The sequence below is a fragment of the Protopterus annectens genome, chromosome 2.part2, assembly GCF_019279795.1.
Source record: "Protopterus annectens isolate FY-2018-M chromosome 2.part2, PAN1.0, whole genome shotgun sequence".
Lineage (NCBI taxonomy): Eukaryota > Metazoa > Chordata > Ceratodontiformes > Protopteridae > Protopterus > Protopterus annectens.
The window spans coordinates 41,888,250-41,903,641 of NC_056730.1; positions in this window are offsets into that span (position 1 = coordinate 41,888,250).

Genomic DNA, 15,392 nt, shown 5'->3' on the forward strand with positions numbered 1-15,392 from the left:
ACCCCTTCGCTCTCCAGGACAAAACCTCCTGTCCTTTGCCCTGGCACACCTATGAAACTCCCTTCCTCCCTCCATCCGCATCACCACCAACCTCCCTGCTTTTAAAAAATCATTGCACTCACATCTAACATCTTCATGGGAATGCTCCTGCTCCCACCCCTCATAACCTATTCTCTACTCCCTTCAGGCAACTATATCATACCAGACTCCAAATAATAAGCCAACTGCAATGACATGTTATTCTTCTCTAATCCTACTACTCCACTCAAGAAACTAGATATCTACTACAGCAATGCTTTTTTTTTTTGCTTAATGTTTGTTTGTCTTGAACCCACAAATGAATGACGTTGTAAACTGCTGTAATCTTTTTGTTACCACTTTTTTTTAAGCTTTGCCTTTAACCTACAGATGCTAGAAATTGTAAACTGCTGTAATTTTTTGTAATAGGAGCTTTTCTCCCCAGGACTCCATTGAAAACGGGTTCTTATTGGCCCAATGGACTATCCTGGTAAACCAACTGCAAATAAATAAAAATAAATAAAATTTTTCCACATGCTTTTGGGAGACCTGATGTATTGTTTTGCAATTTTTAGCCAGGCCTGGATGTTTTTCTGTGTAAGAAAAGGCTTCCGTCTTCCAACCCTACCCCATAGTCCAGACATATGGCCAATATGGGAGATTGTTGTCACTTGTCACATGTAGTACACAACCAGTACTTGCCAGAAATTCCTACAGCTCCTTCAGTGTTGCTGCAGATCTCTTGGCAGCCTCCCCGACCAGTTTTTGCCTTGTCTTTTTATCAGTTTTGGAGGGACGCCCAGTTCTTTGCAACGTCACTGTTGTCCCATATTTCTCCACTTTTTGATGACTGTCTTCACTGTGTTCCATGGTATATCCAATGCTGTGGAAATTTTTTTATACCCTTCTCCTGACTGATACCTTTCAACAATAAGATCCCTTTGATGTTTTGTAAGCTCTCTGTGAACCATGGCTTTTGCTGTAGCAGGCAACTGAGTAAATGTCAGGAAAATCCTACTAGGACAGCTGAACTTTCTTTGGGGTTAATCAGAGCTTCTTTAATTGATGGCAGGTGTGTACCCAAGAAGACTGAATGCTGTAATTAAATCAAAAGGTGCTTCAACAAAGTATTAGTTTAAGGGTGTGCACACAGAACAAAGTTTTATTTTAAGGATGTGCACAGTTATGCAACCAGTGTATTGTACTTTTTTTATTTTTTATATTTTTTCCCCTAACAGATTTGTTTGTTTTTCAATTGAATTGTACAGGTTATAGGTCACATTAAAGGTGGGAAAAGTTTGAAATTATTTATTATGGTATTATTTTTTTATATCACAACAACCTGGCATTTTAACAGGGATGTGTATACTTTTTATATCCACTGTATGTAGCTTCTATGTAACGTCCTAAGCTTTTGCAATACACTACCTATTGCTTTTTAGATGTACAAACTTTCTTTTATTATAAAACACTTTACTTCCTATGCTTTTATTGTTATCATCCTTTTGTTTTTAGTGTGGTATAATTTCGTAACTACTGTATGAGATCTGTTATCACTTGTATATCTCAATTGTTGTCTAATGTTTTAATTGTTTTGTATAATTCGGAGCTTTTCTCCCTGGGCCTCCACTGTAAAATGTTATGAGCTTAGTCGGACAGTCCTGGTCAACAAATGTAAAATAAATAATAATCCATCTCATTTGAATGTCATTACTGCAAGGTTTAGCTTTACACACTGTACTATTTTTCCTTTCAGAATACCCCTACTGTGTTTTTGTCCTGTAGGAGCACAAACTATATACACACATAACAAGTTACCTGTAAACAAACATATAATTGTTTACTTTAATAAGTAATGAAAACAACAAATAGATGTGTGCTGTACTCTCCAAGGTACCACAAATTAAACTTTTCCCCCCGTATTCACTATCCTTCCGTGCATGACTAAGTTAGTCATGCATGGAAGTGGCCGTTTAGGAGCATGACGGCAGCACACCATGCATATTAATGAAGGCGCGCTGCCTGAGCTCCTAAACGGGAACTGAGTGTGGACAAGTGCAGGGGGTGTGTCTGAGAGCAGAGCTCTCACAATCTACATGCCCTCTGTACCCAGAAAGTGCCGTACGGCACTTCAGTACATAATATCAGAGCCTGGCTCTAATGTTATGTACTACAAGTGTCCACAGACACTGAAATGTAAGCCCCAAGCATGTCAGTGTCTGCGGACATTGTATTATATATAAAAAAAAAAAAAGAAAATAAATTCATTTTTTTAATAAACACATCAGAAGTTTAAACAGAGTGCAGCGTGTTTGCGCTGCATGGCGCTATGCTTAGCCGGGCTGAAATGCGGAAAATGAAAGTCAAGTGCTAATGTGATGGAATACACCAGCAAGTCGCCATAGTGTAGTAGCACTGTCATAGTATAGCATGTAGAACATGCTGTGTTTGAATCCCCCCTCTGCCAACATATTTACTTAACATTTAATGGAATTGATTGACAGATGTCAATCATACGGCACGCATATAGCACAGTAGGGGTGGGAATATGTAAAATACAAATGTAAAGAAAAGTAATTACTTTAATAAAAAAAAATAGATTTAAGCAATGCTTAGCTACTCTAAGCATTGCTCATCTGCTTTAAGCTTTCCTTATGTATTTTAATCAGTGCCCTGCAGATTTGCGCAGATCTAAGCAAAGTTTAGCATATTCAAACCTGGCCAATCAGGAAAAAGTGCAGGAAAACGGCCTTATTTAACCCACACAGGCGGGAATACACCCATAACCATTTGGGATAGCTATTAGCAGGACCAAAATGGCAGGAGTCGGAGTGGGAGTACGCTTTCGATCACAACGTTGGGGCATCCAGGAATCCAAGGTCATGGTTGGGCTCCTAATGAAAAACAATGACACAAGGCTGCTGCAGGACCAGTACCAGGGCACCCAGTACAAAATGGAGGCCTGGGACCAACTTGCCCGTGATCTCACAATTCCACTGACATACCCCGGACTGGTGAGCAGATGTGACACCATTATGCTGACCTGAAGCAGAAGAGGGGTGATACCTTGGACCAGTGGATCCCAGAAATTCAGGCGTGGGGATTTCCCACGTGTCTCTAAGTCTGCAGCCTTATGTATCTCCAACTAAGTATGGAAAACCATTAAAACCTGTGACTGTGCAGGAGTGCTTAATGTATGTTCTCTCCCCATACAGCTGCTGATGAGAGGTCCCAGAATGTGCAAGCTTATGCACAGTGAGTGGCCCGGTTGCATCGGCATTATGGTGAGTACAGAATTCCTACTAATATTACCAGTAATAAATCACAAATAGTAATGTTAGTACTGTCTGTAGATATATAAATTGCTGTAAAAGCAGGAGTAAAGTCCTGTGTCATAATGCCACTGTTACAATGGAGTACTGCCAGCTGTGGTGTAAGACAGATGTCAGTAGCAAACAAGGTACAATATGCAGGAGAGGAATAGTGGACTACAGATGAGTGTGTCTGGGTGAACCTCCCAAGAATGTGCCATATGTTAGGGCTACAGTAACAGGTAGAAAGGAACAGCAGTTCCTTGTGCAGATCATGCAGGAATAGTAATTGTGGATGTCTGACTTGTATCCAGATATGATGTGGAAAATAATAAAAGTTATACCAATACCTGGTGTGTTTCATTTCAGCTGTACCAGAAATACAGAAATGTGTATGTCATACAGAATGCATTAATTGAGATGAACTGACATAGCACTGCTTGTCTGCATAGTTTAGAATGGGCATGTGAAATATCTGTAAAAATCAACAGTACATACTTCCATCAGAGTGTGAGTTATCTGTGTGTGTGCTAGTATTGTCCTGTGTTAACCTTTCATTTGCAATGGTATGTAGCCATGACTGTACTGAAAAATGTCCAAGGCTAACAGGTGCAGACCTAAAACCTACACTGTGTAACCAGGAATGTAAATTGATCTATGTATCTGTAAAACATTGGAATGTGCAATCTGGGACAACAGTCTTAGTTGTGTATGTATACTGTGCACTGAAATGGGAAACAAAAGATGCAACATGTGAGAAGAAAAGTACTGGTTAGAGAAATATGTACTACATAGAAATGTTAGAAACAATATGCAACATTTCCCTAGTAGCTCAGTTTGATAAGAATTAGGCCTATACTTACATTTTGCACACACACCGTGGTTCGAATCCAGGGACTGCCACTTAAATGACAGTCTGCTTCTACATTTGTAATTTGCAATCTGAATACAAACTGTAAGGTACTGCAAAACACATTTTCCACACAGGTAAAGAAATCTGAATTGGACTGGTAGTATAATCTGAATAACCAGGAAAGGTGTGAAATTGTTGTGTTGACCAGCCCCAGTCCTACAAATACATGCAAGCTAGACATTCACACTTTGCAGTCTGGCCCACACAAGCCCCTCAAGTGTCACGCTGTCACGGATAGTTTCCCCAGTTTACAAGAAATATGCACACAAGAGAATTGTCACAGTAGATGTATGTCAAAAGCACGGCACACACCCCAGGGCCTGCAAATAATATGCGAGTCCAAGATCAAGAGCTGGAAACTGATATGTGCGTAGAAACAGTAATGTAATGTGCACACACTTCTCATCTGCACAGGGCCCACAGGTACAGAAATCTGTATAGAAGCAGGTATGAGGTGTAGAACTAAAATAAATGTACAAGTCATCTGTTGATAGGTACAGCTACTGGTGTGCTGTAGCAGCCTCATGGCTCAGGTAGAGTGTAAGTGGTCAGAATGTAGAGTATTGAATAGTAGTGTACTGACAAATATACTAGAAGGCAGTTGTCAATGTAATTTGTTCCCTTCCCCCACCATGCAACCGAACCATTCATCACACTGAAACCGACATGGGTATGTTCTGACTAAAACCCCTGTTGTTGGGACTGTTGTTCCATTCTGCTTATCATTCCATTTAAACTGTGTACATACTGACATTCCCTGTTGATTAACAATTGTTGCCTGCCTAACATTCCTCTAACTGGCATGCTGTTGCAACTCTGAATGCCATTCCATACATGCATGGGTTCTGTTTGCTATGACACTATTATAATATCACCGTTTTGGGTAACTGGGTATAACCATGCATGCTGTATTGACTAATGATGTAATGTTATGTTCACCACTAACCAATATATTCTGTTAATTAACACACCATAGCATACACGGGAAGGCAGATCCCAGCGGATCTTCCTCTCCCACCTCCCCTGGCCAAGGCACCGGGTTCCAGCATGTCTGGGACTCAACCTGGACCTCCCTCATTTGCTGGTCCTGCACCACCCTCAGGAGGAACCTCTGCGGGGGATGGGGCTCACCCCCCCCTGCAAGTGGGGGCAGTGAGGACGTTGTCACCTGTGATGTCTGTGGCATGGTGTGCAGTGTCATCCAGAGCTGGATGACTGCCTGTGCCAGCTGGAGGACAGGCTGGTGCAGCTAGAGGGGCAGCCGGCCCCTCCAGCTCAGCCCCCAGCACAGCCACCTTCGAGGCTGTGAAGTAGTGGTCACTGCCATCGGGTGGGACATCAGTGCTACTACTACCATCTGGGGGGCTCATGAGCCTGAGTTTCACAACCACCCTCCCTGTCAAGGTGATTACCCCCCTATGTGTCATAAACCACCCCTGTCTGCTGTCTTGTCTGCAGATGCAACCTCTCCTACCAAACCTTCCTCCCGACAATTACCTATGGTCCTGCCTTAACATCCCACTTTCACCTAAAAAAAAATAAAATGAGCACCTGTCCCACAAAAAAACACATCCCATACATAGCTCTGCATTTTGCCCACATACATGTATCTCCTGCAGAATCTATCCCCAACAGTTATCCATACTGTACGATGCCTACACCCCTCCCTGTAGGGTGTGAGGCTCCAAATTCTGAATTGGCCACATTGAAAGTAGCTGTTGCTGCCGAAGAAATGCAGAGCTGTGGTCCTTTCTTACACCCATCCTGTACATCCCTAATTGTTTCTCCTCTTGTTATACCCCCTGCTTGACTCCATTGCACTACTTTCCTATCACCCCTTTTTTCTTTATTTATTTAAAATTAGCGCAGGTGTAAGCGGGCATAAGCAGAGGTAAGCAGACGCAAGCATTGCTTAGCTCCACTTAGCTTCGCACAAACCCGTGCAAACCTGCTCACAACCTTCAAAATGCTTTAATCACTCTGTCTCCAACAGCCCTTGTTCTGCCCGGCAACAAAATGAACAGCCTTTGCAAGGCACAAACCCAGGACCCTGCACACTATAGCCAAAGTGATTTACCACTACACCATGTCAGGCATACATAACCCTGATGTTTACATAAACATATCATCCAGCACAGTCATTCAACAGTACAGGAATGTATTTATACATGTAGATGTGTGTGTGTGTGTATTATATATAGTTTTATCTAAACAGATATATATATATATATATATATATATATATATAAAAATATATATATATATATATATATATATATATATATATATATAACTATCTACATACATATATATATATATATATATATATATATAACTATCTACATACATATATATATATATATATATATATATGTATGTGTGTGTATATAGATATATATATGTATGTATATGTATGTATATATATATATATATATATATATATATATATATATATATATATATATATGCATACATCTATAGATATATATGTAATTGACAAAAAAAACAAACCACAAAATTCTCCGATGGAAGTGGAGAAAACACTACCGAGGTAGTGGAATCTGGCAGTCACTCACAAATGCTGATATAAAATACGTGAATGTCACAAAAATATGAACTGGAGCAATAAAAAATTCCTTGCAGATAATTCACTCGACAAAGATTCCGTGCTGTTCTCACCGTTTTATTACCTAGGTTTCGTCCGTCTCCACGGACTTCATCAGATTACATAAACTGAAAAATACAACCTGCTTATATACCTTAGATCAATTGAATAATTACATCAATTAATTAAATTAATCAATCAATTGAATCCTGGGCATACGCCTTTCATTTAAAAACACACTAAAAAACCTTTATATGTATTATAAGTATAACAGGACATAAAAGTTAAATTTTAAATTTCATTGGACGTTATCTTATAATCAACTTAAACAATCCAGTAGGCACAATCTATAAACTATGACAAATGTTGTTATGTATCATATATAACAATAATTCAAAATTATAATTAATTATGTGTCAAATATTTTATAATGTATTGCACCAAATCAACGTTAAATGTACATGTTACATGTATCTATAGTTGTATGATTATATTAAAACCATAAAACATATTATGTATGTGCTGAATGAACATCATTTAATATATCAAATAACCAACACAAAAAATTGAATATATAAAACATATAAATCCATATATATATATATGCATATTATGTATAAATAAATATGTATGTATACTTGGATGTTAAAAACTTATGTAATATATAATAAAAAACAATTTATGTACATATTAAAACTATATACGTGGTGTGCACATTCACATAACATTGAAAAAATATATATATTGTGTATTTACTTGTATCACCTCCCAAGTAGTTTATATGTATTTTTATCTTCCTTTAATGTTTTTTAATCTAAGAATAGGTTTAATACTACAACACTCATTAATACCAGGCCAATTATATGCATTCAACTTAATCTGTATTTTTAATTCTTCTGCATCCAAATCATAGGTAGTAATCCTACCTTGTTGGTCCTTAATAATTTGTGATGCCCCAAAAAATCTAAAATAGTGATTGGTATTCTGTGAAACGTGTCTTGCCAAAGCATTGGTGCACTTAGATCTTTTGATGTCATTCAAGTGCTCCCTAATTCTATCTTTCATATGTCTGCTCGTCTTTCCTACATAAAACGCATCACATAGTTGACATAAAGCTATATAAACAACATTAGTTGAATAACAATTAAGATGACTCCCTATTTTTATATTACAATGATTAACCCTAACATTCTTACCAGTGGTACAAATGTATGGGCATACAGAGCACCTACCACACTTAAAATTACCCAATTTCTTATTACATGCCTCTTCACTGTTGTAAGTAGCCCTCTCAAATACTTTTTTGAATGACAGATCTTTTTTAAAAATATATGTAATGTTACCCTGAAATATTCTTCCTAGGTTGTTGTCAATTACCATTAATTGCCAATTTTTATCAATTATTTTCTTAATATTGTAAGAAATATCATTATACGTTGTAATATAAAAAGGAATAGAATTTAAATCAAAATTCATATTTGGATGTCGCTCAACTGTCATAATATCTTCAGACCTAAATTCGCTAATAATAGCTTTATAAATACCTGTGTCCCTCTTACTCTTAACTTCATTTAACACATTTTTGTACAATTCTTCTGGATATCCACGATTAATGAACAGGGACATCATAAAATTTAATTCATCATAAAATTCAAAAATGTTACTCACCATTCTTGCTGCCCTGACCATCTGGCCTTTAACTATAGCCTTTTTCTGATGGTCAGGGTGCCAACTTGCATAATGCAGGTACGAATTTGAAAAAGTAGACTTCCTAAATATATTAGATTCCAATTTTCCACTACTTCTATCCACTTTGAGTCTAACATCCAAATATGTAATAGTATCTCTGTTCATTTCGTGTGTAAATGTCAAGAACCAAATACTACTATTAATATACTCAATGAATGCCTCTAATTCAATTTGCTCCCCATCCCAAATAAAAAACAAGTCGTCTAAAAATCTTGAATAAAATTTTACATGAGTATAGTATTCGGTTTTGAACAAATAATTTTGTTCCCAGAAAGTCATAATAAAATTAGCAAACATGGGGGCACATGCTGCCCCCATGGCCACACCATTGACCTGTCTATAATAATTCCCCTCATAATATATATAATTGTGCCTTAAAACAATGTCCATGAGTTTGGTTAACAAATTTATTTTATCCTGATCATATAATTTAGTTTCAAATAGCTGTTCCTCTAACCATACCAATCCTGTTTCATGTGGTATAACCGTGAATAAGTTGTTAACATCCATTGTAACAAAAATATAATTATGATTAAATTTAAATGAACTTAATTTGCCCAAGAAGTCCCATGAATCCTTAAGTACATGGGTAAACTTGGTCATTCCCATCTTTAGGTAATGGTCCAGATACTGACTAATAAAATGTGTCTTATTTCTCTTTCCGTCCACTATGGGTCTAAACTGTAAATTTTCTAGTCCTTTGTGTATTTTAGGTATTCCAAAAATACCACTCACCACAGGACATTCATTACTTAAAAATTTCCGTTCCATTTCCGTTATTTCACCTTGGTATAACATGTCATCTAGTGCCATGTCTATTCTCTTATTGGCAATATTAATTTCATTTAAACTAACCTCCTCATAGGAATCACCTACTAGCATTGAGGTCATGTATATAATATAGTCATTCTTTTCCACAACAACAACCCCACTACCCTTGTCGGGTTTCATAATTCTTATGTTATTATTACTCAGGATCTTACATAAAATATCCTGTTCATGAATAGTCAAATTAGTATTCAAAGGTTTCTTGTAACTGGAATAAAACTGTCTCATTTCCGTTTCACATAATCTTTCAAACATCGCAACCTTATCGTTCATAGGCGGATTGTATACACTAGGTTTAATAAGTGTGCCTGACTGACCATTAATATTGTAATCAGTAGTATTCCGCTGAAATAGGATTTTTAAATTCACTTTACGTGAAAAAAGTTTTAAATCCAATATTGTATTAACCAAATTTCCTTTTCTACAAGGTACATAATTAAAACCCTTTGAAAATAAATTCACTGTATTAATATCAAAAATAGTGGAAGTGTAGTTGTATAACTTATAATCCCCATTGGTATTGGTAATAACTGTGGGGTTCTTAAATACTACATTGTCAACCAAGGTGTGTGTACTAACAGAAACATTATCTCGTATTAAACAACCCACAAAAGGTTTTTCAAGTATTGACTCATTATTGTTGCTTATCTGTAAATCATGTATTTCTGGCACGTCAGTACATACATTTAAATGAAAACCCTGTTCAGAAGGAATTTCATAAATAGACAAATCACACAAACTCTGGTCCTCGGTATTGATAGAGTCCAAAACCAATGAACTAATGTCCTTTAAATAAGTATTGTCATTATTAAAGTTAACCAAAGGGTTAACTTCCCCCTTGTCAAAATTGTCCAAAATAGTCGTCAGGTTCTCAACATTGTTATCGCACAATGATCCTTTAACCAGTGCATAGGTATGGCTGCTTGCCATACTATAATGTCTAACAATCGTTCCAACATCAGGTATACTTTGATTGGATAACGTAGATGGTATGGTGGAATTTGAACAAGTGTTAAATGTCAGATTACTTACAGTTTCAGTTGAACAAATCGATTCTGCCTCTGTAAATTTAAGGACGCCAACGGCTACTTGCGCGCCCTCCAGGCGTTTTTTTGAAACTGATGTATTTTGGTGTTAGTTAAATCTCTCTTCGGACGTGCACCAGTGTATCCCGAATCATCTTCTTCATAGGGTAAATGCTGATTTCTAATCCTCTCCGAGCGTCTCACTACATCCTCCCCCATGTCTTTCACCGAATGCTCCTGCACTAAATCTCCTTGGTCGTCACAGGAAGTGATGTCATCCAGCTCATCAAGATTACCGCCCCTCTTGCGCGTTTGACCATTACCATGGTTACCTTCAATTCTTTTGGATTTAGGATATACGTGCCCCAACTGATAGATTTTCTTGTCCCTTTGAATTTTCTTATTCTTTTTCTGATAAATATTATCACAACTATGATCAATGTCTTTAATGATATTGACATAATTCGTATAATATTGCTCAAATAATAAATCCTGGCTTATACTCTGATTGAGAAGCTCCAATTCGCTCAACAGGTCGTCGATTTTTTTAGAGTTATACCTAATCATAATTTCCATAAGTTCCAAACCTGTTTTGTTGAATAGTTCATGTAAATCATTAAGCATATCTTGCTGAGAGTCACAACCATTAGGGTATCTCCATAGTCTTAACCCCTTAGGTACCATACCCAATTCAATATTTCTCTTCAGATATCCGTTCTCCATTTGTGTTCGCTTAAGTTTAAACAACTTTCTCTCAAACTCTCTGAGCAGTTCTTTCATGGGTTTGTGAATGTGCACATCATTACTATTTGTAACAGTTTTATCGTTGTTAAAAAAATAACTGTGGGTTTTCCATAAATCACAGTTAATCGAAGCACGTTGGCCATCATATATCTATAGATATATATCTCTACATATATGTGTCTATATACGCACACACACACATATATATATATATATATATATATATATATATATATATATATATATATATATATATATATATATATATATATATGTGTGTGTGTGTGTGTGTATATGGTTCCTCTTGAAATCATCGAATTACCATTTCATCAAATTGCAAATCATCGAGACCAAATCGTCGAAAACTCATTTCATTGAATCTCAAATCATCGAAAACTATAAAGCAACTACAAATTACATTCCACAAAGTTTTTACTATGTTTATGCAGGGGGAAAGCCCCCCTGCACCCCACACCCCGTAAATAAATATACCAACTCCAAGGTTGCACTACAGTGGGGGAAAGAGGTTATTTCCTAACCCCACTGTAGTGCAACCTTGGAGTTGGTATATTTTATTATGGGGGGTGTGCAGGGGGGCTTGCCCCCCTGCATAAACATAGTAAACAGTGTCTGGGATGTTATTTGTAGTTGCTTTATAGTTTTTGATGATTTGAGATTCGATGATATGAGTTTTCGATGAAATGAGTTTTCAACTATTTGGTCTCGATGATTTGCAATTTGATGAAATGGTAATTCGATGATTTCAAGTGGAACCATATATATATATATATATATATATACACATACACACACACACACACACACACACAGCAATATATATATATATATATATATATATATATATATATATATATATATATATATGCAAGCATCTATATATATAGCTATATATGTATAAACAGCTATATAGCTATAGATATAAATGAGAACATAAATACATATATGACCACAGGCACCGTTAAATAGAGGGAAAGACAGTAGGGAAAATAGCTAGGGATGTGCAGGAAGGGTATTGGGAAGGTCCATAGCTGCCCATTTCTTCTACAGCAACAGCTGTGCATATACACTGAATTTGGAGGTAGATTTGGACACTCAAACCCTTGAGAGAGGGGTGAGGGCAACAATAAGATGTTGTGATGCCAATTAGACCAGATTACATGTTTCCAGTGGACACATGAGCGAAATGGACAGCTATGTATGGGGCAAGATATTTTCTGGGGAACAGATTGCCCTTTTTGTGTTTTATTATTAAGGTGAGAGTGGGATGTTGGGGAAGGATAGTAGGTATACTTGGGGAGGATATGTCAGGTAGGATGACAGACATGACAGGCAAGACAGCATACAGGGGTGGTATATGACACATGTGGTGGGTAAACACCTTGGATGGGAGGGGTGTTTGGAAATCACAAGCCCATGATCCCCCAAATGGAAAAAGTGGGATTGAGGTCCCCACCCATGGGCAGTCACCACTGCACCTTCATGGCCCCAAAGGTGGCTGTGCTGGGGGCTGGGTAGGAGGGGCAGGCTGACCCTCTAATTGGGCCATGTGGCCCTCTAGCTGGTGTAGCTGGTCTCCACACTCCTTGTGGAGTTCACTATGCACCACGGCCCAGAACTGACGGCGGGTGACATGTTTATGTCTGCCCCCGCTCACAGGGGAGAGCCAGGCCCTAGCCCCTGCGGCGGTTCCACCTGAAGGTGGTGCAGGGTCAATGGATGAGGAGGTCCCAGGCTGGGACCCAGACGTGCTGGTGCCTGGTGCCATAGCCAGCTGAGGTGGGACAGGTGGGTCTGTTGGGATCGCCCTTCCCATAAGGGCTATGTTGTTGCAGTTTTAAGACAGATATGGGTTACTAATAGTCAACAGCATTCAGGATTACTTATGACAGCATGTATAGATATTCCCATTAACCCAGGACACCAGATTTGGAACAGTTGCAGAGCAAGCAGAACACATGCATATATACTGCATGACATATGTACAAAGGGTGACAGACTTGTGGCTGGAGCTATGAACACTGGCCAAATGTTGGCATGTTGCTGTGATAACCTCACACATTTACTGTCATACCAGGGTTTTTTGTGACGTATGTCCAATGAGGGATATGAAGTCAGTAACTCTCATGGCTGTCACCATGTACCGACTGCAATCCTCACACTATGCTACAGCAGTTCTCAGATAGGTGTTTTGCGAGTAACACAAGAAACAAAAGGTTCCACAAACTGCCCAATCTGCAGATAACCCTAAAGATGGGGGTTTCATCACAAACATAGCACTGTCATGTGAGTCATTAACACATGCAGACTAGCCATAACCATACATACCCTGTTAAACTGACATTAGTCTAAATGAAGAATAACAACACTTACATTCTCTAGTCATGTCTGGCACATCCCCCTCCTGTCGGATTTTTTCCATAGTGTATGTTGTTTGAGGTATATCCCTAAACCATCTGTGATGATGTTTGCCAAACACCAGATGTAGGTTCCGCTCACAGTGACTGTTACGGCCCAACACCAACATGATGTTCCTAGATATTGCAATGTGTTTCCATGTAATTGGCTATGGGAATGTTACCACAGCTGTTCCACATGCAGTCAGCTAGAGGATGACTGCAATTGTTGCAGAGGCCATTGGCTGATCATGACCATCACTTACAAAATACATGCTGATGCCTAAGCAAAGCAGTTGTACATCTCCACATCCACCAGAGTGGGTGTGAGAGGGACAGACAGAGACAAAGTATGTCAGGGAAGGGGTGGGAGAGTAAAACCTTAGCATGTTTGTGTCACACACCTATCAGTACAGGGTTTCAAACCCCTGACCGACTATGCATAGCCATCACATGTGTATGCAGTTATTGCATGCGCCACATAGCTTACATGTTGGGGAGCTGTCCAAAGGTATATGTGCTGGTGAGTGACAAATGCAAAAGTGATATAGTAGCAATATGGTATGTGTAGCACACGTGCCTGTCCACATGAACAGGTGTCAGCATCAACACAGCCACACTCTCTACACATTACCACACGTGGCAGGGTCAGGGATAGGCTTCCTAACTAGTTTAGTTTTCCACAATACAGTAATGCACAGGTATCCCATGCCCCACACAGGTTATCCTGAGGGTCTATGGGCAAAGGGTATGTGAAGGTGTCTGACATCAGACAGCATGCTTCAGTATGCCAATGGGGGTTGTACTGGGTGTGAATGTAGTCAGAAGCATCATACACCACACACACAGACAGGGTGCCAGTGCTGACATGCATGTGTGCATTGCCTCATGGGTGTGTAGTGGTTGGCTGTGCCAGAGGGCTGTACAAGGCTAGGTGAAGGGTATACCTTGGCATCAGACCACATGAGAATGGTCTGCAGTGTGGCTCAGGGGTGTAGTGTCTGGAATGACTCACACAGGTGGGTACTGTATGCACCATCCAGTCACCTGGGTTACTATTGTGTGTGGCCAGTGCTGTGCAGTGCTTGCCATGTATGTGATCTTTAGTCCATGACATGGACGGTGTCTGGGATGTGCACACATCCCACATTCATTTACAGTGACATGTGGAAGTGTACCTGGGTTGCCAGGGCCATGTTGTGTACACAGAGTGTTATCATCAGCTGTGCTAGTCCTGGCCTCATGTGGCTGGACCTGGTAATGGACAGCAGGTTGACCCTGCACCTACATTAATAGCATGATAGAGGTATTCCCTGGCGTCAGTGGCATCTGTCCATACAGGGCTTGTGTGTAAAGCATGGTATGTCCTTTGTGGATCACATTTGATGGCTCCACAGTTGTTGCAGGTGTCCAGTGGGGAACATAGTGAAGGTGCACTGTCTGTAATTATCTGCCTATTGTACTGATGAACAGGTTGCCATGCCCTCTGTAGTCCACTGCAGTCACACCATGGTTACTATCTGTGAACAATATGCAGGGTGCTACCAACATAGCAGTTGTTGCCTAGGCAAGTGTGTTTGTGTATGAGACATGGGTTCAGAGTGTTCTCTGGGTAATACTAGGGTTGCTTACTTTGTTCACCAGGCCTTGATATCACATGCAGGGGTATGAATTGGTACCTTAGCTTCTCAGCTGATTGACATCTGTTATCCTTGTAAGATAAACATTGTGACATATCATAAGGCCACCATATAGGAAAACTGCAAAACCTGCACCTCAATGAGT